The 27,889-nt window shown below is 37.8% G+C and overlaps 1 pseudogene; it reads right to left on the reverse strand.

Moving 5' to 3' along the window:
* The window catches only part of LOC144233024 (acyl-coenzyme A thioesterase THEM4 pseudogene), a 48,212-nt pseudogene extending 26,930 nt beyond the window's left edge, over nt 1-21,282 (reverse strand).
* Between the last annotated feature and the right edge of the window lie 6,607 nt (nt 21,283-27,889).

A 27,889-nucleotide genomic window follows, 5' to 3' on the forward strand; every position in this document is an offset into this window, starting at 1 on the left:
AAAACCATAGAAATACAAACAATTATAAGAGAATACTATGAAAAATTAAATCCCAACAGGTTTAGCAATCTGGAAGAAATGGATAAATTCCTAGAAACATATAAACTACTAAAACTGAAACAGGTTGAAATACAAAATTTGAACAGACTCACAACCAGCAAAAAATTGAATCCGTAATCAAAAGTCTCCCAACAAAGAGTCCGGGGAGGGATGTCTTCTCAGGGGAATTCGACCAAACATTTAAAGAAGAATTAAAACCTATTCTTCTGAAACTGCTCCAAAAAAAAATAAAAAGGAATGGAAAACTTCCAAACTCATTCCATGAAGCCAGCTTTAGCTTGATTCCAAAACCAGAGACCCCACTAAAAACACTATCAACAAATTTTCCTAAAAAGGAAAATTACTGGCCAATATCCCTGATGAACATAGATATAAATATTCTCAACAAGACACTAGCAAATCCAACAGTACATTAAAAGAATTATCCATCACAATCAAGTGGGATTTATTCCTGGACTTCAGGGATAGTTCAATTATTCACAAATCAATGTGATACACCACATTAATAAGAGAAAGGAAAAGATCCATATGATAGTCTCAAAAGATACAGAAAAACATTTGGCAAAAACAGCATCCATTTTTTATAAAAACTCTCAAGAAAGTGGGGATAGCAGGAACATACTTCAATATAATAAGGTCCACAGCTAATATCATCCTCAATGGGGAAAAACTGACAGATTCTGCCCTAAGGTTAGGAACAAGATAGAGATTTCCACTCTCACCAATTGTTATTTAACAAAGTACTAGGACTTCTAGCCTCAGCAGTCAGAGAACAAAAAGAAATAAAAGCATCAAAATTGGCAGGGAAGAAGTCAAACTTTACTATTCACACAAGCCATATATAGTGTATGTAGAAAACCCCAAAAGACTCAACCAAAAGAATTGCTAGAACTGATACATGAATTCAGCAAAGTCACAGGATATAATATCAAAGTAAAGAAATCTGTTGCATTTCTATATACCAATAATGAAGCAGCAGAAAGAGAAATCAAGGAATAGATCCCATTTACAACTGTACCAAAACGCATAAGATACCTACAAATAAATATAACCAAAGAGGCAAAAATCTATACTATGAAAACTACAGAATAATCATGAAAGAAATGGAAGAAGACACAGAGAAATGGAAAAATATTTCAGGTTCATGGAGTGGAAGAACAAATATTGTTTAAATGTCTACACTCCAAAACAATCTATACATTCAAGGCAATCCCTATCAAAATGCCTCTAGAGTTTTTCACAGATCTAGAACAAACAATCCTAAAATTTGTGTGGAACCACAAAAGTCCATGAATAGCCAAAGCAATTCTGAAAAAGAAAATAAAAGTAGAAAGCATTGCATTTGTGGACTTCAAGATGTATTACAAAGTTGTAATCATCAAGACAGTATGGTACTGGCACAAACACAGACACATATGTCAATGGAAAAGAATAGAAAACCCAGAAATGGACCCATAACTTTATGGTCAACTCATCTTTGATAAAGTAAGAAAGAATATCCAGTGTATATCCTCTGGAAAAAAGATAGTCTCTTCAACAAATGGTGTTGGGACAGTGACATAAAGAATGAAACTGTACCACTTTCTTACACTGTACACAAAAATAAATTCAAAATGGATGAAAGATCTAAATGTGAGACAGGAAACCATCAAAATCCTATCAGAAGACATAGGCAGCAACCGCTTTGATCTCAGCCACAGAAACTTCTTACTAGACATGTCTCTGGAGGCAAGAGAAATGAAAGCAAAAATGAACTAGTGGGACTTCATCAAGATTAAAATCTTCTTCACAGTAAAGGAAACAATCAACAAAACTAAAAGACAACCTTCAGATTGGGAGAACATATTTGCAAATGACACATTGGATAAAGGGCTAATATCCAAACTCTATAAAGAATTTATGAAATTCAACACCCCAAAATAAATAATCCTGTAAAGAAATGGGCAGAAGACATGAACAGACATTGATCCAAAGAAGACATGCAGATGGCTAACAGTCACATGAAAGATGCTCAATATCACTCATCATCAGGGAAATACAATGAGATCCACCTCACTCCTGTCAGAATGGCTAAAATTAACAACTCAGAAAACAACAGATGTTGGTGAGGATGCAAAGGATTTAGTGGGAATGAAAATTGGTGAAGCCACTCTGGAAAAACAGTGTGTAGTTTACTCCAAAAATTAAAAATAGAATTATCCTTACAACCCAGCAATAGCACTAGTAGGCACTTACTCAAAGAATATAAAAATACTGATTAGAACAGGCACATGCACCCCAATGTTTATAGCAGCACTATCAACAGTAGTCAAATTACAGAAGGAGCCCAAATGTCCACTCATTGATAAATGGATAAAGAAGGTGTGTGTGTGTGTGCGTGTGCGCGCGCGCGCACGCATACAATGGAATATTACTCAGCCATCAAAATGAATTAAATCTTGCTATCTGTAATACATGGATGGAACTAGAGTGTGTTATGCTAAGTGAAATAAGTCAGAGAAAGACAAGTACCATATAAATTCACTCAGATGAATCAGATGAACATAGAGAATGGGAAGGGAAAATAAGATAAGAGGAAAATCATAAGAGATTCTTAACTATAGAGAAGAAACTAAAGATTTTTGGAGGGGAGGTGGGTTGGAGGATGGGTAAATGGGTGATGGGTAGTAAGGAGGGCACTGATTGTGATGAGCACTGACTATTATAACAGTGCAAGTGATGGATCACTAACTTCTACTCCTAAAATTAATATTACCCTATATGTTAACTAACTTGAATTTAAATAAAATATTGGAAGAAAGAAATAAAAAGAAGCACCTCAGAGCACAGGATGTAGGGCTTGGTGTAAGTGGCTCAGACCTCCATTGTTGGTGCTGTGCTGTTCACTGAAGTCCATGCTGATGGATGGGGGAGAAAAATGGAATCCTCCCTCTCCCTCTTGCTGAAGAGGGGAATTTGCACCCACCATTCTCCAGGAAACACTCAGAGAAGAGTGAACCATCTCCCCCTTGTGTGCTGCAGGGGTCCCTCAGATCCCTGTCTTTATCTGTCTGTGCCCAGGCTGTCCGACCACCTGGTAATGCAGTGCACTTGAGTTTCAAACCTCTGACTTTTAGGGACCTGCGCTGATCCTCTGGGAGAGGGTCTCGCCACACTGGGCCTGGACTGTTGTGTCCCAAAGGGTAGTCACAGAAATGCACAGGGGCTTGGAGTTTAGAGTAAAGCCCAGCAAAAACCCAGTGTTTTTGTCCCTGTGCTCAAGAACAGGGAAGCACAATGGTGCTCGCTGGCTCTTTGGGTCCCTGAGAGGCGGTGCCACCTCTCTCAGATGCTCTTCAAGAAGGGGGGAGACGTCTTTTCCAGTCATCCTAGATGTGATCCTCAGATCATGCCATCTGGGCCTGAGGTCCCAGCTCCTGGGCCTTTTCCCTCCTTCTCCACAGGAACGCCACTGTGCCCACTGAGTTCCACATCAGCCACGGCATCAGTTTCTAAAATGAGTTTTTTTAGTTCCGCTGGTGTAAAAACTCCCAATAAGCAGCCCCTTTCATTTTCCCAGTCATTGGTTTTGGGGAAGTGTTTTTCTTGTGTGAATCCTTGTATGCTGAGCTCTCTCTCTCTCTCTGTCTCCCTCTCTGTCCTCTCTCCATGATCAAGGCTTCATCCCCTCCACAACACCTGTGATTCTTTTCTCCCCCAGATCACGTCTCTGAACCTCACACCTCTCACAGTGTGGTCCCTTCTCTCCCTTTAGTTGTGCAGTTTGTCAGTCTTCTCTCGATTTCTTGAGTGTTCAGAATGATTTGATATTTATCTAGCTGTGTTGGAGGGATGAGGCAAGCATAGGGTTCCCCTTCTATTCCGCCATCTTAATTCCTTCTTTAATTTTATTTTAAAGTCTAGTATAGTTAACATACAGTGTTATAATAGTTTCAGGTGTACAATACTGTGATTCAAACTTCTATACATCACCCTGTGCTCATCACAAGTGCACTCCTCAGTCTTCATCATCTATTTTACCAATCTCCCACCCGTTCTCCCTCTGATAACCATCAGTCTGTTGTCTATAGTTAAGAGTCTGTTTCTTTGTTTTTCTCTATTGTTCTTCCTTTTGCTCATTTGTTGTTGTTGTTGTTGTTTCTTAACTTCTACATATGATTAAAACCATATGGTATTTAACTTTCACTAACTGACATATTATGGTTAGCATTACTACTCTCTAGCTCATTCATGCAGAATTTCATTCTTTTTATTCCATTGTGTATATATATCTATCTAGACATTTGGGCCGCTTCCATAATTTGGGTATTGTAAATAAGGCTGCAATAAACAAGGGATGCATGTATCCCTTTAAATTAGTGTTTTTATATTTTTGGTGTAAATACCTACAAGTGCAATAGCTGGATTGTAGAATAGACTTATTTTAACTTTTTGACAAACTTCCATACTGTTTTCCAAAGTGGCTGCTCCAGTGTGCATTCCCACCAACAGTGCAAGAGGGTTCCCTTTCTTCCACATGCTCACCAACACTTGTTCTTTCTTGAGTTGTTGACTTTAGCCATTCTGACAGGTGTGAGATATCTCATTTGTAGTTTTGATTTGCATTTCTCTTATGATTAGTGAGGTTAAGTATCTTTTAATGTGTCTGTTGGCCATCTGTTGGCCATTTCCACAAAGTTCCCCTTTGTAGAAATGTCTGTTTATGCCTTCTGCTCATTTTTTAATTGGATTATTTGTCTTTTGGTGTTGAATTGTCTATGTTTTTTTTATGTATTTTGGATACTAACCCTTTATCAGGTATGTCATTTGCAAATATTAAAGGTGTCACTCTTAATCACTTGGGGAAATATGGACTGATCAATTGTGCTAAGATAATCTAACATTATGGAAAAAATAAAACTTGATTTTTACTTTAGAAGCAAGTTAATCCAACTGAATTCTAGAAATCCAAATTAGAAATTCAAATTTTAAAAAATCACACAAGGACAAGAATATGTATAACAAGAATAACAAGAATATGTATACTTATATAAGATATGTATAACAATATATTTTTAAGGTAGGGAAGATATTTTAAAGCATATTATCAGAGGAAAAAAGCTCAAAAGAAAATATTGATATTTTGATTATTTAAAACTGGAATGTATATATGTAAAAAATACATCATCTGAACTGGATATTGGGTGATATATAATTGCTAATTTTATTAAGTTGGCAGTATAATTATGTGGATAACTCAATATTCTTACAAATATGTATGGAAATATTTAGGGGTGATGTATCATGACTTCAATAATTTGCTTTCCAGTGGTTTTGGAAAATATGTAGAGAACACAAACAAATAGGGATAATTGTTCACAATTAGTGTAAAGAGGTAAAGACTTTATGAGTACTCATTGTGTAAGTTCAATGCTTCTAGATGTTTGAAAATATTAAAAACTGAGTTTTAGAAAAATACAGTGTAAACAAATTTAGGAGGCAAATTGTACATTGGAAAAAATTCCTTGTAACTTACTGTGCCAAGGGACCTGGAGAAATCTTGCCTTAGGATGAACGATTTTTGGCCATTTGCCACATGAAATAAATGTTCTGTCTTCATCCAGGAAAAATACCTTAGGAAACTGACACTGGAGGATTATTGCACCACAAAGTCTTGTATATAAGTTATTACAGATGGAGAGAGGAAAATAATGAGATAAAAATAATTATGGCTTGCCCTGTATCATGAAAATGTTCTCAGTCATGAGCCACTAAAATGTTTTTATTAGAGTATCAAGTGCAGCTTTGTACCCACTATGAGAAAGGAAAAGCTGTAATTGGATGCATCCCTGACAATTATCCCACACATTAAAGAGGGATGTGGGTCCTTCACCCAAGGAAAAAGCAGTGACATGAAGGGCTACAATGGACTAATCTCATTTGGTCCCCATCTCCTAAAACAGAGGTAGCGTCCAATTCTGCAAAGATCTAGGAAACAGATTAAAGATATACACTTTGCCAAAAGCTAGCTGTAAATCCAATGCAGAGTTCACCCAATCATTAGGACTATTTGTCCAGAGATATAAAGAGGACTTAAAAAAAAAAAAAAGACTCCTCTGACTAATGTCACCCTCTTGAATTCTCTCTGTTACAAGGAATCAATGCATAAATTAAGAGAAGGCAGTCTCCTCTAATTTTTGGTTTTGAATTCCCTAAAACACACATAAGACATAGAAAAGGTGAACTTTAATATGTAAAGAACTAGGGGTGCTTGGGTGGCTCAATTGGTTGAGCTCTTGGGTTTGGCTCAGGTCATGATCTCATAGTTCCATTCATGGGTTTGAGCCCCACATCGGGCTCGCTGCTGTCAGCAAGGAGCATGCTTCAGATCTTCTGTCCCCACCTCTCTCTGCCTCTCCCCTGCATGTGGTCTCTCTCTCTCTTGCCCAACAATAAACATTAAAAATTTAATATATAAAGAACTCTTACAAAACAATAAGATAAATATTTTTAGGAATAGAAATATAAGGAAAAGTCACAATCGTGAAATTCACAAAATAAGAAATATAAGTGCAAGCAGACAAATGAAAACAAGCTTAATTTTAAAACAAATCAATGAAAAGCAAATTATAACAACCAGAGAAAGTCATTTTTTATCTCTCAAAAAGACATACATTCTTTAAAGGATGGTAAAATGCAGAATAGATATTTCGTATTATATATGAGCTATGGACAGAAATTTGGAGAAGGTGATTTGGAAAAATATCTTTAGCCAGCCAAAGTCTCAAATGTATATATATATTTGCATATATGTGAAACAATAGGTGATTAATGAAATAAACTATGGCACATTCTTTTTTTTTTAATTTTTAATGTTAATTTATTTTTGAGAGAGATAGACAGAGCATGAGTGGGGGAGGAGCAGAGAGAGAAGGAGACACAGAATCTGAAACAGGCTCCAGGCTCTGAGCTGTCAGCACAGAGCCCCACATGGGGCTTGAACTCATGAACCATGAGATCATGACCTGAGCTGAAGTCAGACACTTAACCAACTGAGCCACTCAAGTGTGCCCCAAAAGTGTATTATTTCAAAAAGAAAAAAAAAATGTGTAAAAAGTGATTCGTAGATGTTTCCCAACTTAACAAAAGTCAAATTGTAACCGAACTGTGAGTTTGTCCCTTAGTGGGTCACAGATTAAAACCACACAAGGTAGAGTTGCCACCACACACAGTAAAAATAAAAGTAAAAGTAAAGTAGAAATAAATAAACTTTATTTGCAGTAAATAAGGAGATCATGGGGAATGACTTCCAAAGCTGTGACTCCCTGAGCAGGGGTGGCTGGGTTCCTTTTATTTAGGGTTAGGATGGATATTTGGAAAGGGGAGCCTTGTCGTCTTATGTAGAGGCTGGTATAAGGTCCTAATCACATGTGCCTTAATGACACACGTCTACACATATATTGTATGCTATGGAATTGAGGCCTGTGCTCTTCCTTGGGCCCCAGAGATTTAGTATTATAAGGAGGTAACTGTTGGTCACTCCGTGGGTCATCTGTACAGGTGGGAGTCAGGGGTTAAGGTCAAACTGGTCTGGGTGGTCTGGGCTCCCAGAGCTCTTCATCCAGGCTGCTGCTATAGCTTGAGGAGTACTTTCAGTTCCCATCATGGGATGTTTCGCCCCTCACATCTTTTGCCTAAGAAACTGGAAATAAGAGTTTAAGGGAAAATGCTGGACAAAGGCTGTTGGGGACAAGCAGGTGAGCAGTAAATTCTGGGGTCCAGCTGGGGACAAAAATGGTGACAAACAGTAAAACCAAAATTGAAAAATGCATGCTTTTCCTTCTAAACTCCATGTTTTTTTTTTTAAGTTTATTTATTTATTTTGAGAGAGATGGAGACAGCACTGTGGTGGGGAGGAGCAGAGAGAGAGAGAGAGAGAGAGAGAATCCCAAGCAGGCTCTGTACTGCCAGTGCAGAGCCTGATGCAGGGTTTGAACTCACAAAACCAGGAGATCATGACCTGAGCCGAAACCAAGAAGTTGTATGCTTAACCGACTGAGACACCCAGGCACCCCTAAACTCCATGTTTTTGTCATTATGTCATATAACTTTACTGGTTGAATTAAAAAATCCTATCTTAAAACAATGAGGCCAGATTATGCAACTCTTAAAAGCACACAGGTGGCCTTTTTGGGTTGATGGATTAGAAAAGTGTCCCCTCTTCCTGGCTGATATGGCTTGGTGCCAAGGTCTCTGAGGCACTACCTCTGAGTTCTAATCAGTGGGCACCTCAGCCTCTGTGCTCTGCACAAGCTGTGACACCGTCAGTGGGACCAGGGAATATGAAAGACCTTCAAGTTCATTCAGAGGTCACTGGATATAAGATTTACGATCTCTTCAAATAACCCAATCCTTCAGAAAATAGTAGCAAAAAATAAGTCAGAATTTCACCGGCACCAAGTGAAACTCTCCTGAATTCTATGGAGGAAAGTTCTTATTATATAAAACACTAATTATGTGCCGCCAGCCTCACTGAGAGAGAGAAGTAAATCACACGGAACAAGCATGAGAGCAGATATTTATCAACCAAGGCAAAGATGATGGAGCATTACCTAATAAACAATAATAGACAGTTAATAAGACCCTCAAATCAATATTTTTCCACAATAATGCCAGAGCAATTCAGTTAAGATGAAAAAATATATAAATATGAGCTATTTTGTCAAAAGATGTACAGCTGCATTCAAAGTGAGAAAAATTTATAAGAGAGATTCTGTGAAATAACCATAAATATGGAGTTTTAATAACACAATATGGTCAATACAAAATATAATTAATCTAAGGTACCATGACTTACATGAGGGATACACTTGATATTTATTCTAGAAAGTCTTCCCAACCTTAAATTGGTTTTACAATGTTCTGTGCCCCAAATCATGATCCAATCATTTCATTTGTATGTTTCTGGCCTACTGTTTTCACAATATGGCCAGAATTATACTATGTGGTTTCATCCTCTACCCAAATAGGGATATTTTAATACATTTAAGAAGCTTGGGTTGTATCAGGAAAAGGTGTACCTTCTAATAGCTCTACAGTCAGATTTCCACCAACTCTTTCAGTGACTTGCCTTCATTAATTCTTTGACAGTGTTGTTTGTGGTCTGATGTTTGGAGTGCATGTCCCATGCTCAACCTGTTCTGCTCTGGGCTATAGAGTATCCAGATATTTGGTTAATTCTTATTTCCAGGTGTGCCTGTGAGCGAGTTACTGGATGAAATTAACATGTGAATTTGGCTGCCTTGAGTAAAACAGATGCGCCATCCCAGCCTCCTAACCTAGCTGGGTTTCATTCAATCCACTGAAGGCCTGAATAGAAGACTGAGGAAGAACAAATTCTCTTTCCACCTACCTGTCTTTGAGCTCAGACATCTGTTGTTTTCTCCCTTCAGACTCATACTCAGATTAAAATTTATATAGTCTCTCCTGGTTCTCAGACCTTTGGACTGGGACTGGGACTATACCATCCAGGTACCACTCCAGGGCCCAGCTTGGGACTCTCAGCCTACATAGTCATCAGGTAAGCCAGTTACTTATAGTAAATCTCTCTCCTTCCCTGCATGGATGGATGGATGGATGGATGGATGGATGGATGGATGGATGGATGGATAGGTGGATGGGTGGATGGATGGATGGATGGATGGATACATACATACATACATACATACATATGGAGGTGGAGGTGAAAGTAGAGATATATATATTAGAATACATGTCTCTTATTGCTTCTGTTTCTCTGGAGAACCCAGATTAACACAGATAATTACAAAGAAAAGACACAGGTAAACACATACACACAGTGCAGATCATATGAGAAACTGTGCAACATCAAAAAGCAGGCATGATCTATATACTCAGCATGCAGAGAAAAAGATGTTTCTGAAGAAAAGAGGTGCTATGGGGGAAAAGTTCTACATCTTGATCTAGGTGGTGTTTACATGGATGAATGTATGTGTACAAATTCATCAAACTGTACTCCTAAGGTACGTGCACTTTACTGTGCTATACTTCTGTGTAACAAGCAAAAGTACACGAGAGGAAAGAATTCAATAACAGATTGGGAAACTGTAACCAACAAAGTCTCTACACATCAAACTAAATTTAATGAATAATGTTAAACTGCCCCCAACAACCACTATTACACTAATTAAGCGGATGGAAGAGAGATAAGCAATTTGAGGGCCTATCTTCTAGACCCAAACTAGAAATACTAGGTGAAAATCAGAAGCAAGTATATCAAAGAAAAAAAAGAACCTACTTATTGATGTGTTGATTATTCTTTGCTAAGACTGGTCCTTTGCTTCACAACTATGTTGTGCCTGTTATCTGTAAATAAATCATCCCCAACATCTGGGGACTTAAAGGAGCACTATCTATTTCCTTACAGCCCTATAGATTAGTAATTTGGGTGTGGGGTGTGCTCAGCTAGGGCTGGACTTACTCGTCCTTTGTAGTCAGTTGGAGGTCAGCTGGGAGTGGACTGGTCCCAGATAACCTCACTCACACTGAGGGCCTCAGTAAAGATGGTCCAATGTCTGAGACAGCTGGACTTCTCTCTTCATGAGATCTCTCAAGTTGCTGGCCGGGACTTGTGAGTAAGGGACAATATTCCGGGTATTCCACTGCTGGAGTAGAAGTCCCACAGCCTCTTGAGATCCAGGTTCAGAAGTGACAAAACATACTTCACCATATTTTCTTGTTCAAATGAAGTCATAGAGCCGACCTGGATTCAAGGGGGGAGAAATAGATTCCACTTTTTAAAACATTTTTTAAGGTTTTATTTATTTTTGAGAGAGAGAGACAGCATGAGCAGGGAAGGGTCAGAGAGAGACGGAGATGCAGATTCCGAGGACAGGCTCCAGGCTCTGAGCTAGCTATCAGCACAGAGCCCAATGAGGGGCTCAAACTCACGAATCGTGTGATCATGACCTGAGCTGAAGTCAGATGCTTAACCGACTGAGCCACCTAGGCGCCCCTAGATTCCACCTTTTGATGGGAGGGACAGCAAAGTCATGGAGGCATGAGTATAGCATGAGAGAAATTATTGTAACCATCTTTGCAAACAAGTTTCTCAGTTTTTCCTTTCACTTAGAACAACATAGTTTATTTGTTGAATAAATTAGTATTTCCAGTATACACCACACTGCATTTTGTGGTATCTTACTTAGATGTTTCATTAAGAAACTCCTATTCCAAATCAAATAAGCATTCACCTACATTTTCTTCAATTATTTTAATTGCTTTAGTTCAGCGTTCAGCAAACCATTTTCCTTAATGGGCTAGATAGTAATTATTTTAGTCTTTGTAAGCAATAGGGTGTCTGTGACAATTCTGCCTGGAAAAGCAGCCATTGGCATTATATGCACAAATGGGCAAAGCCATGAACAAATAAAAGCTTACTTACAAAATCAGGAGATGGGCTAGATTTGGACCTTGGGTTGTGCGTTGTTCATATCTGCTTTAAGATATCTGGATTTATGTTTATGTATGTGGTGAGAAAAAAACACATACTTTTTAAACAATATCATAAAATTTAATAATTATTTAATTATTTAAAATTTAATAATTATTAAATGAATAGTCCTTTTCTTACTCTTTGTTACGCTATATTTGTCACCTAGTATTAGAATCAGTTTTCATGCCATACATGTAGTTCCACTAATCCTACTCATGCACTGTAAATATCTAGGAAGTCACATCATGTTTAATTATGTTTACTCTTTTTGCTTGAAAAGTGAAATATGCCCTTATTCTCCTTTTTTTTTTTAAAGTATCTCTGCTTATCTTTCCAAAGCATTTTTGTAAGTGAACTTTAGGATAACTTATTTTTTTAATTTTCAGACAATTTTTCATTGATAGTTTCACAAGAGTTGTATTAAAATTTTGTATTAGTAAGGAAAAAAGTCTTTACAATATTAGGTTTTCTCCTTCAAAATAATGGCACTTCTCATCACTTAATCCTTCTTTAATCTACATATTAGATTCTTAGTTTTCTTCTGAATTCGTCAACACATTTCTAAGATTCTTACTAGATATTTGTGGCAAAGAATACTGGTGCTCACCGATATCTATGTTTTTCTTCTTCTTCCTGGCCACAGAGGAAGACTACATTTCCCAGTTTCCCTTGACGTAAGATGGGATGATGAGATGGATTCTGGTCAGTAGAATGTGGATGAAAGTAATCTATAATCTTCCATTCTCCTTCTGCTGTCTCCTAGATGGATGTGGAAGATCCTATAAAAAGCTCTAAGGCTCTAGAAGATGTCAAAACTACTAAAAGGAATTTGGACCAATTTAAGCTATTGAGGAAGACCGCCTGTCAGAATTCATTTGCATTATAATTGTGAGGTAAACTTTCAGCTGTCCAGCGAGGGGTACCATTTTTGTATAAGTTATTCTTCTCTGACTTATATAGTATTCTGTATTTTTATTCCAATTGTAAATGAGTTCTTGTTTTGTTTTATATTTTCTGATTGATTATCTTCTACATAGGAAAATTATTGATGTTGCTAATTTCTAGATAGTTTAATCTTGTAAATTTACTAATTTCCCTGATTTTTATTGTTTTTCACTTGATTCTCTTTTGACTGCCAATTTGGCTATGAGCCAAATAATATTATTTATCTCTTCCTTTTGGAATAATTGTAACTCATATTTCTATTTTTTAATTTGTTGATTCCAGAAATTCTGCAGTAATTATAAAAGAACCAGGGAAATGAAAACCATTTGACTTTGTTGAAAATGTCATAATGTCAATATTCTTGGTGTACCTGGGTGGCTCTGTCAGTCCGACTCTTGATCTCAGTTGAGGTCATGATCTCATGGGTTTGTGAGATTGAGCCCTGTGCTGATAGCACGGAGCCTGCTTGGGATTCTGTCTCCCTCTCTCTGCTCCTCCACCACCTGCCAGGCTATCTTTCTCAAAATAAATAAACTTTTAAAAATATATTGTTTCATAAGAGATATATGGTCTTTACTATATTTTTGTACTTATTTTTTAAGAATGAGTACTGAATACGAAAAATTTTTTATACATTTTTCACTTTTGTCCTATTTAATAAACTATATTCATTGATTTTCTAACATTAATACATTCTCCTATTCCTTAATTGGTCATGGAAATTCAACTTTTGGAAAACAATGTTGTCTTCAGTTTACTGGTAAAGGAATTTATGTATCCTTTGTTAGGGAACTTAAGCATCTATATTTCAGTTAAAAGTTGTAGCTTCAGGGGTGCCTGGGTAGCTCAGTCAGTTAAGCATCCAACTTCGGCTCAGGTCATGATCTCACGGTTCGTGGGTTCCAGCCCCACGTTGGGCTCTGTGCTGACAGCTAGCTTAGAGCCTGGAACCTGCTTCGGATTCTGTGTCTCCCTCTCTCTCTGACCTCCCCTGCTCATGCTGTCTCTGTCTCTCTCTCAGAAATAAATAAAACATTAAATTTTTTTAAGTTGTAGCTTCAGTTTTGGGTTGCATATATTAAGTTTCCCTGTTAATATTATTTTGGATTTCATTGAATTCTGGAGCTTTTAATCAGTTTTGAGTCAACCTTATTCCCTTCTTGTGGCCCAGGGATAGTGAATAGTTGAATATTATGGGTAACATAAAGTTTAATATGTACTTCTCCTTTCTGCATAAAAATATGACCATCAGTAAAATTTCTAGATCTGATTTCCTGGAGACATGATAAAAGTAGAATATCAACTCATTCTTAGACAACACTGTTTATGGTAAAACCTTGCTGTAAAAATGTATCTGAACTAGGAGAATTTTAAATACCTTTTAAGCCATATATTTGGGTTTCCTTGAGTGTAATGATCTTGTAATTGGGTGTCTCCCTTGCAGGTACTGTAGAAGCATACCTTTGCAAATATTATGAGAGATTTTGTTGTCTGTGCATCATGAGGTTTTCAAGCTAGGGACTCACCCTCCTCAACCATGAGTGTCTCATCCCTTTGCACCTGAAAACAAAAATATATTTGCCAGGTGATTTTTGGACTACTGCAAAGAATACCACAGAAGAAAAATACCTGCTCTCACATTGATAGCATGATGTGTTTCTTGCTCTGTATCTTCCTATGTGATTATCTTACCAAGACTGGCCTATGATATTCTTGTGAATCTGAATGTTTAATTGAGTTTCAGAAGAAGATCGTTTGGTGGGTTTTGAAACGCCATCATGAGCACAGTGTTTTTCTTCACCGCGATCTTCATTTAGCTCATTATTGGAATCCTTACAGGCCATGTTGATGGTTTCAGTTTGGTAAGCACAAGACTTACGTGACTTGGGGCAACACCACTCCATGCTGCCTCCTTCCACGTTGTCTATATGCAACTGAGACTGAACTTGGTGTTGGTTGATGGTAATTCCAACTAACATTTCTACTTCCTGTACATAGGGTTTTCACTATCTCTTGTCTAGAGTACTTGTAGCTGTCTTGAAAAATGCCCATCATAGGGTGCCTGGGAGGCTCAGTCGGTTAAGCGTCCAACTTTGGCTCAGGTCATGATCTCATGGTTCGTGGGTTTGAGCCCCATGTCAGGCTCTGTGTTGACAGCTAGCTCAGAGCCTGGAGCCTGTTTCAGATTCTGTATCTCCCTCTCTCTCTGACCCTCCCCCGTTCACACTGTCTCTCTCTCTCTCAGAAATAAATAAAACATTAAAAAAATTTTTTTAAAAGAGAAAAGAAAAATGCCCATCATGCCACAGTGACAGGAGGCTGTGGCCTTAGTTATTGTGGCCATAGTTATTAGAAAGTTTTTATTTGATAAGGTCAATGTCTGAATCACATGCGGTTTTATTTTTATTTTGTGTCAATACTCTTGGTCATTGGTAATTTGATTTTGTTTGTAGACATACCTGGTGATTTGGTTTGAATGTCTGTTTTCAACTTAAGTAACTACACTTTTGAATTTTTAGAAATTCTATTTACTATTTCTCAAAAATTTGGGGTCTTTCTATTGATTATAATGTCTATTCCTTCTTCTACATTTATGAGTATTTAAAAATAATTTGTATGTAGGGGCACCTGGGTGGCTCAGTCGGTTAAGTGTCTGATCTCATGGTTCATGGGTTCAGGCCCTGCATCAGGCTCTGTGCTGACAGCTCAGAGCCTGGAGGCTCCTTTGGATTCTGTGTCTCCCTCTCTCTACACCTCCCCAACTCACTCTCTGTCCCTCTCTCAAAAATGAATAAACATTAAAAATTTTTTCAAAATAAATAAAAATAACTTGTATTTATAATAAAATAATATTATACTTAGTTGACTCAGTCAGATTCTTTTATTTGACCTTCTTTAAATGCCATGTTTTGGATTGCTTATTGCTTATGGGTAATTTCCTGTGTGGTTTATTATGATATGCTAAGTTATGTCATGGAAACTAATAATTTCCAAATTTAAGTGTTTTAAAAATTCATATCTATTGTGGTGCTGGTTCAAATTACCCTCTAAGGCAGTGTCCTCTTTAAGAGGGCTCATAATTGCATGTTCATTATCATGATACACTACCACAATTAATCACCATGGCAGAAAAAGAAAATTATAAAGAACAGCACTCAAACACTTAAATGCTTCTGGCAAGAAATGACCATGTAATTTACACTCACATTCCATTGGCCAGAGCATGTCACATGATATTCTAAGGAAAGGGAAATGCATTAATACTGAATATCTAAATGTGGAAAACCCAGAAATGTTGGCGAGTAGCCTTAGGAACTACCATCTATGGCATCTAATTTTTTTTATTGCGATTTCAATTTGTTTGGAAACTTTCTACTGTGAGTACTCTGTGCCCTATATATTTAAGATGTCCTTACAGAGAAGATTTGTATTAATTTCTGCCTGATGCCCCAAGGATTTTATATATAGTCAGTTTTGTGTTATTTTTCCAGCTTTGGTTTTCTCTACTCACAAATATTGGCTCCATGCTTATAGGTTGCTGAGGTTTAGACTTTTCATATTTCACTGGATTGTTCACCTAGGAATTTTGGACCCATTACATGAAAGAGCTATTTTTGGACCCATTACACAGCAATCAGGGTTCCCATTTTCTACCTTTTCTATTCCTATACATATCCGAACCCCAGCCGCTAGCATTTAAAATGCATACCCTCTCTTGATGTCTTCATAAATACTGTACCATTGCTTTTTTCACTTAACATGCTTTAAATGAATGTCCTCTGTATGTCACTTGATGTTTCCTGGTAATGCATTCAAATATTTATTAAAATTTATTCTACATTTATGTTTTGTCTGTGTTATTCAATCTATCAAGTTGCCAGAAACAAAAGTGCTGTGCTGCGTGTTTGTTTAATTGCCAATCTTCTCTCCAGTACTGTAATTATCTCAAAGATAGGAATCATGTCAACTTATGGACTGTATCTCCATCTTGTTTCCCTAAACTCAGTAAATGTTTGACAACTGAGAGAGAATTAACTATTACCACCAGAAGGTAATGGATAGTGTTTCTCTTCCTGCACATGTATGCCTCTTATCCTATCAACAGATGGGAACTATTTTCCTTCCCTTGAATCTGGGCTGGTCCTTTGACTTGCCTCGTCCAATGGAAATCATTGGAAATGATGGTCTGGGACTTCAATCCCATGCCTTCAAAGGATCACAGCTTCTAGTCTCTTATCTTGGAGCTCAGCCCTCTGTCTGCTAGGAAGCCCAGACTAAAGTACTAAATGAGAATATATGAAGAGGAGTCCTACAGAATGAGCTGTCACCTGAGGTATTCCAGCCCCCCACAAGCTTTCAGCTGAATGAATATGCATAAGAGACGTTAAATAATTCTTCAGGAGAACTGCCCAGCTGAGCCCCAGTCACCCATGAAACTGTGAAAAATAAATTGCTGCTGTTTAGGCCTCCAAATTTTGGAATGGTTTAACACATAACAGTCAAGGGCACTTATTGGAATGAGCATTGGGTGTTGTACGTAAGTGATGAATCATGGGAATCTACTCCCAAAGCCAAGAGCGCACTGTATATACTCTGTATGTTAGCTAACTCAACAACAAATTATATATACTTTAAAAAGTTGATAATTGAGATAATTTGCTAATAACCAGTAATTAAGAATGCTATTGAGATAATGGAAAAGAATTTGACACTTATTTTTAAATTACAAATTTTTAAGGAAAAGAGTCCAGAAAGTAAATTACTGTCTTTCAGGTGACAGGACTAAAAGAAAACAACTTTAATTTAATCAAGCAATTTTGAAAATTTAAAAACTGCTTCCAAAAATGAGATACTTTGATATTTGAAGACAGATCTTTTCTTCCGCTAAAAGGTAAGCAGTTAGTTGCTTTGATTTTGCCAACTGGGTTTCTGAAAGGTTTACTGAATTAGAAGTTAGTTTTATTACCTATGTACCACCTCTCAGTTTTATACAGTGGAATTTTTAATACATAGAAAAATTATACTTATAGATTTCTGGCCCAGGAAACTCACTAAAGATTTTCTCACTTTCAAATGATTTCAATTCTTTAGTGAAATCTGGCATTTAAAAATAAAACAAACGATTCCACTCCAGAATTCATGCCAAACAAGTCTTCAGCAAGAATCACCATGAAGACCGTAACTTCCATGCTTGTGACATTTCATAAATTCTGACTGTACATTTTAGAGAAATGAAATGAATTCTAAATTGTTAATCCATTTTATTACAAATGTGAAATAACACATTTTATATTATAGCATTATAATTTTGATATAATGGATGTCCATATGAGGGCAATAAAGTCATTCCCATGCATTTCAGCAGTACTGTCCAAAAGATGTCAGAATTTTGGATGAGAATAACTTGGAGGAGGTTCATGCAGAATATAAAGCATGATTCAGCTTTATTCTTGGTGACTGATGTATTTCTGCAAAGTTTCTGAAAGAAAGAAAGAAAGAAAGAAAGAAAGAAAGAAAGAAAGAAAGAAAGAAAAGAAAGAAAGCAAGCTAGCTTTCTCTAACCTGAACATTTTTTATTTGATCTTGTAGAAATAAAGTACATTTATCATCCATATCATTTATGCTGATGCTTACTTAAGCATGAAATGAAAGAAAAGGTGAGAAAATAGGGCGGCTACTCATTGTTAAGCACGTGTTAATGACATCCCTACTTTCTGTATGAACTCAGCATAAAACTTTTAGTCTTAATATAGCTCTTCCAACACAGTTCCTCTGACATTATTCTTTTACTAAATCATCACCTAGAATACAATAGGGTAATTGTATCCTATTGGTGGAAGAAAACTATTGATACTTGATTTCCTTTTTATCTAGGAAAAGCCACATCAAGTGAACCTGGTTATTAAGTAAATAGCAAACAAATTGAACGCTGCAATAAATGTCTTCATCTGTAGAGTGCCTGGGTGGCTCAGTTGGTTAAGCTGCCAACTCTTGATTTCAGCTCAGGTCATGATCTCATGGTCACTAGGGAGATCGGGTCCCATGTTGGGCTCCAGGCTGGGCATGGAGCCTGCTTAGGATTCTGTGTCTCCCTCTCCCTATGCCCCTCTCCTGCTCTCTCGCTCTCTCGCTCTCTCTTCCTCCTTCTTTCTCTCCCTCTCTCTCTCTCTCCAGCTCAAAAAAAGTCTTCATCTACATACATTACAGAGAGGAAGAAATGAAATTGTAAATACAGATTTAAAATGAATTTAAGATAAGTATAAAAATATTGTACTGTGAGGCATTATGTAAGTGAAATTCAGATGGCTCTTAAATGATGGGTTTCAAAGGATGTACAATTTTCATTACTACAGAAAAATTTAACTTAGTCCAATAGAACATCGACATTCTGCTGGTTTGAATAGTGGCTATATGAGCTATATCTATATTGTACTAAATAACTAGAAGAAAAATGAAATATATAAATTTCCTTGCCTTTATCTATATAGTGTCACAGCACTGGGTACCCCTTTCTCTTTGACTTCTAGCACTGCAGTTCCCCAGGGCTCTATCATTGGACTTCTTTCTTTTCTGGCTACACACAAGAAACTCTCTATCTTCACTTAATTATCGATCAAGAGCCTGGCAGCGATACAATGTGTGCATTCACACATACACATACACACACTAATTCTTGAAGCTCAAACTTCATTAAATAAAATAATTCCACTTTCAACCACATTGTGAAAAGATGACATATGTTTCCTTTAATAGAAAACTGTCTTTAACAAAAGAAGCATACAGCCCACAGGAGGAGGCAAAGAGCTATGTAGCTTTTTTTCTAGAAGAGTTTGTGCTGTTCCTTCTAAAGGCAATGACCTGCAGATATTGGCTAAGCTCTCCCTATATGGCTCCCTAACGGGAGCTGAGAAGTGGTGGCCTGTGTCTGACAGGGAGATTTATTCTACCCCCTGCCTCCTACCCAGGCAGAACTCCTCCTTCTCTGTCCCCAACACAACTCCTTGAGGACTCATCTCTTGCTTTCCAAAGTCAAGCTCAGGTGCAGATGTACAGTAATTTCCTTCTTCCTCCACATTGTTACATTCTTTCTGGTTCTGTTTTTATGTCACAGCTCTGTGCCTGCCTTTCCTCACGATTTGCCTTTGATTTTCAAAATACCTATTCTTTGTGTATACGTGTTTGTGTGTATATATATATATGTATATACGTATATAAACATGTATTTATGAATATGTACATATTCTTAAAAAGCCTGTTTTTAAAATATATATAATATATATTATATANGAAAAGTAACTTAAGTGACTAGATATAAAAAACATAGTAGTCAGTATTTCTATATATGACTATAATATTTCCCTTGAAGCAATATGTTAAAGCCAGCAAACTTGGGGGATCAAAGCATCTGTAAATCTTTTAAGAAGATACCCAGCATATTTATAGTCTCAGCCTCCCAAAATCCAATGCATCTTAAAAGGTCCATCTTCAAGCAACCTCAGTGAAATACTTCTCACCTCCCCCAAGATATACACAAATAACCATATATGTTTTATTATAAATACTCTAATGAGTGCTTCCACTGCAGCAGTCAATGGGCTCTTGATAAGTCCCACTTCTTCTCCATCCTCTACCCTTGTTCGACATTCTGCTGGTTTGAATAGTGGCTATATGAGCTATATCTATATTGTACTAAATAACTAGAAGAAAAATGAAATATATAAATTTCCTTGCCTTTATCTATGTAGTGTCACAGCACTGGGTACTCCTTTCTCTTTGACTTCCTAACACTGCAGTTCCCCAGGGCTCTATCATTGGACTTCTTTCTTCTCTGGCTACGCACAAGAAACTCTGTATCTTCACTTAATTATTGATCAAGAGCCTTGTTCCTCAAAGTAGCACCAGTGTCTGTGAAGAAACCTGTGAGAAATGCAAAGCCCTAATCCTCATCCCTCACTTCCTGATCCAGAAGCTGCATGTTTGCAAGATCCTCGGGTGGCTCACAGTCACACCGAAGTTTGAGAAAAGCTCGAGCACCACTAGAAATGTAGGAAGAGGGTCTCCGAATTCCTACCGCTGCCTATCTCCCACATCTAGAATTGCTTTGCTGTCACTCTAAAAAATAAGGGCAAAAATCACTCTTCCCTTTATCCTTAGTTACTTCAGGGTAACTCCCCAATCATTCTTTGAAAACTTCTGCCTAATTCCTGTGAGGTTCTGTATTTCCCTTTCTCTGATCCCATCTCTAATCCTCCTTTCCTTGAAATTTTTCCATTCTGTGATCTGGAATGCATGGTTAGTTATCAATAAATTCCCAGTGATTTCCTGTATCAGAATATTTCCTTCACTCCTGTGCAGCTCCAGCATTGCTTAGCCTGTAGCTCTGTCCAGGAGAATCTTTTCTTTCTCCATCCCACTGCCTAACACTGGGACCAGAGATGTGGTAGGTATTCTCCTTCCTCCTCAGTGCAGCTTTGAGATCGATCCATCATCTTCTCAAAACTCCACTGTCCAGCTTTCAACCTCAGAGCATCAATCAGTACCACTCGCTACCCTTCTTAAGAGTATCATCTACAAACTCTTGAGTCAGTCCTTTCTCCCACCTCATTCTGGGAAGATTTCATTCCTAGCTTGCTGTCACCCTGTCCATCTCTACTTCTGTTATAATTGTTGGTGATCTTCATATCCACAAAGGTAATCTTCTCAATTCTTTGAATTTCCAGTTTCTTGATGTCCTTACCTCCAAGGATCTGGATTTTCATTCTCTCATAGTTGTTGATTCCCATGGTCCTTCCAAGTGCTATAACTAGTCATTACCAGCAACTACAAGTTCTCCATAATTTGAATTCAAGAACTGTGCTTTCCACCACAAACTCCTGTCTTCTAGCTCACTGGCTGTAGTATCTCAGTTTCAACAAACCTTCAGCCCATTGGAACGCACGATCTATTGTGTCTCACCCAGCTCTTGTCTTCTAATTTATACCCAGTTTAAATACCATGACACATCATTATATCACTCTCTGACATGTACCCTCAACCCACTTATTTTATTCTCCATTTCTTCACTTAGAAAAATTCCTGTTTATTACCCTATAATATACTTTTTCCCTTTATTAGCCAGAATGAGCCATTCCCACTGCTTGGGCAGTAGATCCCTCTCTTCTCACCCCTGCATTATAAATGTTTCCTTTCTCCCCTGGGCCATTCCTATCACTATAAAAATACATTACCATTTCTCTCATCTTAAAAAGAAACCCCCTTTTGACCCCACGACCCCCTTCAACTAGCACCATTTATGGAAACCTCACAAGAGTTGTCTATAGTTCTTTGCTTATATCTCTAGCCCCTCATAGTCTTTGGAACCCACCCTAGTCTTGCCTTTGCCCCAACATTATACTAAAATACTCTTACCAAGGTCACAAATACCCTTTACATTGCTCAGTGGCCTGTCTCTGTATAAGCTGTCTCCATCAGTACGAATACTCTCTACATTGTTAACTCTCGATCTTCATCTTACATAAACTCTCAGCAGCATTTGACTCAGTGAGTCACTTACCCCTTGAAGCATTTTCTTACATAGTTTCCATGACACCACAATCCCCCAGTTTCTTCCTATCTCACTGGCTGCTCTTTTTCTGTCTTCTTAACATTGCACTTCTCAGGACTTCTATCACTGGATTTCTTTTCTTCTCTTGCTACCCACACCCTTTAGATGGTCTAATCTCATCTCAAGGCTTAAAACATCTCTACCCTGATGCTTCCCAAACTTATATGTCTAGCCCAAGCATCTCCTGGAAACACCAGCTTGCCTACTCAATCTCCATTTGACTACTTAACAGGTTTCTCAAACTAACATGCCCCAAATCAAATTCCTGATTACCCCCAAATCCACTCCTATCCTAATCATCCCCCATTTTATTAACTACAACCTCACCAGGACTATATTTGTCTGTGAGTGATTCTTCAGTTTGTATGTAATTGTTCACAAGGGGGAAATATTTTTATGTCTGTTTGCTCATCAGTTTTGAAATATAAAAGTAAAATAGATTTCTTTTTTAAGTTAACAGGGCAGGGCTTTTACTTGGAATTAATTCCTCATAAATAGAGGAAAGGTCTTGGGTAGATATTGCATTAGGGATTGCCATAAAAAAAGAATCTGGGTTTCTAAGTTTTTATTGACCTCCACTGCCCTGTGCATGGTTACCTGAGCTGAGCATTTAATGAAGTCAGTATGATGACCATAGCCATAATTGCTTGAGAGGTATTTCTAATGAGGTGTGGCTGTCCATGTTGCTGAATAGTTACATGAGAGTCATACCTCCCCAGTCACACATTTCATCCACTACAGAGATCATAATACAACAATGTGGTGATCTCCAGGTGGGAGATTAGGCCTTCGGCTGGAAAGATGAGCTGTGTGGACTGGGCAATGCTTCTCAATCTTTACCAAAGTTCATACCATTTACGAGCATTGTTAAAAGGTGCAGAATCCCAGCCCCACCATCTATAGATTTTGATTTGGTAGATGTAAAGTGGAGCCCCGGGACCCATATTTTTTACTAATACCTGGATGAGTCTTAGATTCTGCAAAGTTTGGAAAGCAATGGTATTTTTTTGTAATTTTTTTAATCTTTATTTTTCAGAGAGAGAGAGACAGACAGAGTGTGAGTGGGGAAGGAACAGAGAGGGAGACACAGAATGCAAAGCAGGCTCCAGGCTCCAAGCTGTCAGCACAGAGCCCGACGTGGGGCTCAAACTCATAGACTATGAGATCATGACCTGAGCTGACACTTGCCCAACTGAGTGAGCCACCCAGGCACCACATGGAGAGCATTAGCATTTAAAGATGAGCCTGGGTAACCCTGTAAGAATCCAACAGTATTAATAATAACAAAAATCAAACACAAAAGGTACAAATGTTAAATGAAACTGTAGAAATACATGTTCCCCCCTCATCCAAAAGTTGTTTATGACATTTTGCTTTTACGAAAGATATACATTAGTACCTGTTTTCACTAAAAAACAAACAAACAAAAAAACCCCCAACAACAACAACAAAAGATGAAATCTGAATAGGATTTTAACTTTTATGAAATGATCATTGCTTTCTTGATTTACTGTAATTCGACTTGGGGAAGTAGACTATTCATAAGAATTCATAAGAATTCAAGTAGGGGGGGAAGCCTGTTTTCAGAGATGTTACAACTAAGAATTTCTTCACCCAAAGATACCATAAAATAAATGAAAATCCCTGCCACAGACAGAAGATATGCACAACATAGTACAGCAAATGCAGAGTGGCAGGTCTCTTACCAGCCCTTTTGGGAGTAGCAGAGAGAGAGCACAGTCACTTCAGAAAATGACAGGCATCACCAATGTGGAGCATGCACATACTTTTGACCCTGTACTTTTTACTCTAAATATTAGACCAAAAGGAACATTTGCACAAATACACCAGAAGACATGCATGAGCATGTTTTTAGCAGCGTGATTCATAAAAGAAAAGGAAAAAAATGAGAAAACTAGAAATAGTTCAAATGTCCATCAATAGTAAAACGAGTAAACACATTGTGGAATATTTTACAAAGGAATGGCACGTAGCAATGAGAATAAAGGACTATAGCTATTGGAGCTATGTATCAATCTATATGAATCTCAAAAGTAGCATTCTGTGTGAAGAAGACAAGTCATAGAAGAATATAGGCAGTCTGGTTCCATTTATAAGAAGCTCAAAAACCGTCAAGCCTACAATCTATTGTTGATATGATCATACCTATAGCATACAACCTAAAAAAATGAGAGAAAATTCAGGATCGTTATAACTTCTGTGTAGGAGAAAAAGAAATACAATGGGAGGGCATAGGACACTTCTGGTTTGATTTAATTTTTAAAATTGGGTAGAGCATACATGAATATTTGATTTATTGTTCTTTACACTATTTAGTCAGGTGGTGTATACTATTTGAATATAAGACTAACATCAACTTAAAATATAATGACTATTTGTTGAACAATCATTTTATTCCAAACATGTAAAGTAGACTCGAAATAATAAACAATGTTTACAACCACCTTGCATGGCATTTCCTCCTTATTTTACTGGTAAGGAAACAACCACAAATTTGCCTGAGTCCCTGTGGTTACTGAAAACCAGAGCTTGGATTTGAATCAGTCTAACTTGGAAGTCTTCTGCTCTCCTGCTCCTCATATTAAAAATGTTAGTTATCGGGACACCTGGGTGGCTCAGGTAAGCATTCGACTCTTGATTTCGGCTCAGGTCATGATCTCATTGTTTCTGGGATATAGACCCGCGATGGGCTCTGTGCTTACAGCGTGGGGCCTGCTTGGGATTCCCTCTCTTCCTCGCCCTTGGCCCCTCCTCCGTTCATGCCCTCACGCTCCCAAAATAAATAAATAAACTTTAAAAAGAAAATGTTAGTTATTATTGCGCCTGAAACTCTTCCAAGCACTTTACATGCCATATTCACAATTTTAGAGACGAGGGACTTGAGGCATGGCGAGAGGAGAGGATTTATCCAAGATAACACAACTGGTAAGTGGTGAGGCCGCCTCCCTTGTGCTCTGTTGCCTGCCAATGCTAAACCTCTCGGCCCCTCCTTAATCCACTTCCTAGCCCTCCCCTTTCCTTCTCCTAGTGTTCTTAATTCCAGATAATCCCATCACTTTTTGGAACACTAGCCTGCAAACTCTTTTCCTTGCTTTCAGTTTTTCTCATGATTATTACCACAATCGGTACATCCTCTGGAGTGGTCTTGCTATGGTCTCCCTAAACTAAAATTTGAACTAGTCCCAGCACCAGGTGCATTGACCTCATCTGGATACATCATACAAAGAAATGCTGAGTAATATATAAGAAAACCAAATTTAATAAGCGCATAGAATGAAGAATGGTGCTGGGAATTAACGGAGTCCTAGCCCCCTTTCTCACTATAGGTAGAGAACATGGCAGACATGCATTTATTTCCCAAATAAAAGAATAATAATATAACTTTACTCCAAATATTAATTAGTCCCAGAAAAACCTTTCCCATCTTGGTGCATAGAAGTCCCCAACCATAATAGTCAGCTACTTGCAAATCACTCTAAGGTAAATATTGTTAGTTTACAAGCCCTGAAGATATGTCAGTCAGGGTCCAGTCAAGAAAAGAGAAAATATACTCCATGCAGCATGGAGAGAAAATATAATATTCGGCGCTAGTTTCAAGGTCATCAAAGAAGCTTAAAAGCAAAGGGAAGATGGCGGGAAAACCCCCCAATTAGCAAAATCAGGACAGCATGACCATCCCTAGACCCAGAGGAATGACGGGAAAAGGTGGTGTGCCCTGAAGCCTGGTACCTAGGCCTAGGCTTGAGAAGAGTTCAGGAGCCTAAACCAGAAGAGATTTGCAACCCCCAGAGGGAGTGTTGCCCAGAAATTAGAGAAAAGGAGAAATATTTGGGGTCTTCCTCCTCTAGCCAGTACCTCCCCAGGGCTGAAGCTAATTTCTAAGAGTTTGGAAATCTAGTTTGAAGGGGTCACCCTCTAGAACAGAGCAGGGGAAGGATAAGGAATGAACCTAAGAGTAAACAGGTAGCTGACTAGCCCAAAGAACTCTGAATTATATTTTTGTGCCTCATTTTTATTTTTATTTTATTTTATTTTATTTTTTTAATGTTTTATTTATTTCTAGGAGAGAGAGAGAGAGAGAGAGAGAGAGAGAGAGACAGCGTGAGCAGGGGAGGGTCAGAGAGAGAAGGAGTCACAGACTGAAACAGGCTCCAGGCTCTGAGCTAGCAGTCAGCACAGAGCCCGACGCGGGGCTCGAACCCACGAACCGCGAGATCATGACCTAAGTGAAAGCCGGACGCTTAACCGACTAAGCCACCCAGTCACCCCTTTGTGCCTCATTTTTAAGTATGAACAAAAATATTACCCAGAAGGAAAGACAATGTAAGAATGAGAAAAAGAAATGTTTTAAGCATGAGAGACAAAAAAGCTATTATCTTCTCAAAGAGATTTGAGATGTTATTGCATTCATGAATCAATAATATGAAGCTGTTAAAAAATCTAAATCAAAAATAGAACTCTTAGAAATTAAAAATCATGGTTAAAATAACGAATTAAAGTTGGAAGATTAAACTCTCCTGGAAAAATAGAACCCCAAGATAAGAAATTGAAAAATATGTGGAGAATTGAGAAAGTACATTTGACTAACTAGAGTTCTAGAAAAAGAAAGGAGAAAATAGAGGCAAGAACATTTGTAAAGATAATTTTCTAGAACTGAAGAATACAAGTCTCCAGATTTAAAAGGCCCAGTAAATGCTCAGTACAAGAAATAAATCACATCTAGGCAATTCTTCATGAAGTTTATCAAGGTAAGGAGAGACCCTAAAAGCTTTAATAATAATAATAGTCATAATAATGATAATGAAAGTCATCAACAAAGAGAATCACACTGGAAATATATTTATCAGCAGCACTATATTCTCAAAGCCAATTAATTATAAAGATCTTCAAAGTTCTGAGGGAAAATATTTAAGTTGTTTAGAACCAAATTTTTTATATGCAGTAACACTATCAATCAAGTGTGAGATTGGATTACAGATATTTTAGTCCCATACACACTTCACTTAGGAAGTTATTGGTGATAAATTACAGGAAAATAAAAGAACAAACCAAGGAAGTGAAAGATTTAGAATCTGGGAAACATTATGCCAGGATGTGGCTGTGTGGATCAGGTCAAGAAAATAATTTGTCTGGACAGGAGAGGACAGAGGGCTCGGCGGGGAGGTGGAAGCCATGAGGAAAAGAGAAAATGCCATATATTTGATACTCCTTGAGACACAGAGATTAAGACACACAGTGTTAAGGAAACTCAAAACAGAAACATAAACACACAAAATACATAGAGCTGATCAAAAAAGAAACGTAACCATAATACATTATTTGGCTGAAGTTAGCAATATGTATTTTGTCATAACAATGTAAACACCACTTATTTTTAACTTAAAAAATTTTAACACTTATTTATTTTTGAGAGACAGAGAGAGACAGAGTGCAAGCAGGGGAGGGGCAGAGAGGGAGACGCAGAATCTGAAACCGGGTCCAGGTTCTGATCTGTCAGCATAGAGCTTGATGCGGGGCTCGAACCCACGAACTGGGAGATTATGACCTGAGCTGAAGTCAGGTGCTTAACCAACTGGGCCACCCAGGCCCCCCTAATTTTTTAACTTTTAAAGTTTATTTCTTTTGAGAGGTGGGGGAGTACGAGCAGGGGAGGGGCAGAGAGATAGGGAGAGAGAGAGAGAATCCCAAACAGGCTCCACGTTGTCAGCACAGAGTCTGACGTGGGGCTCAAACTCATGAATGCTTAACTGACGGAGCCACCCAGG

The sequence above is a fragment of the Crocuta crocuta genome, unplaced genomic scaffold (assembly GCF_008692635.1).
Source record: "Crocuta crocuta isolate KB4526 unplaced genomic scaffold, BGI_CrCroc_1.0 scaffold751, whole genome shotgun sequence".
In the NCBI taxonomy this organism is placed as follows: Eukaryota; Metazoa; Chordata; class Mammalia; order Carnivora; family Hyaenidae; genus Crocuta; species Crocuta crocuta.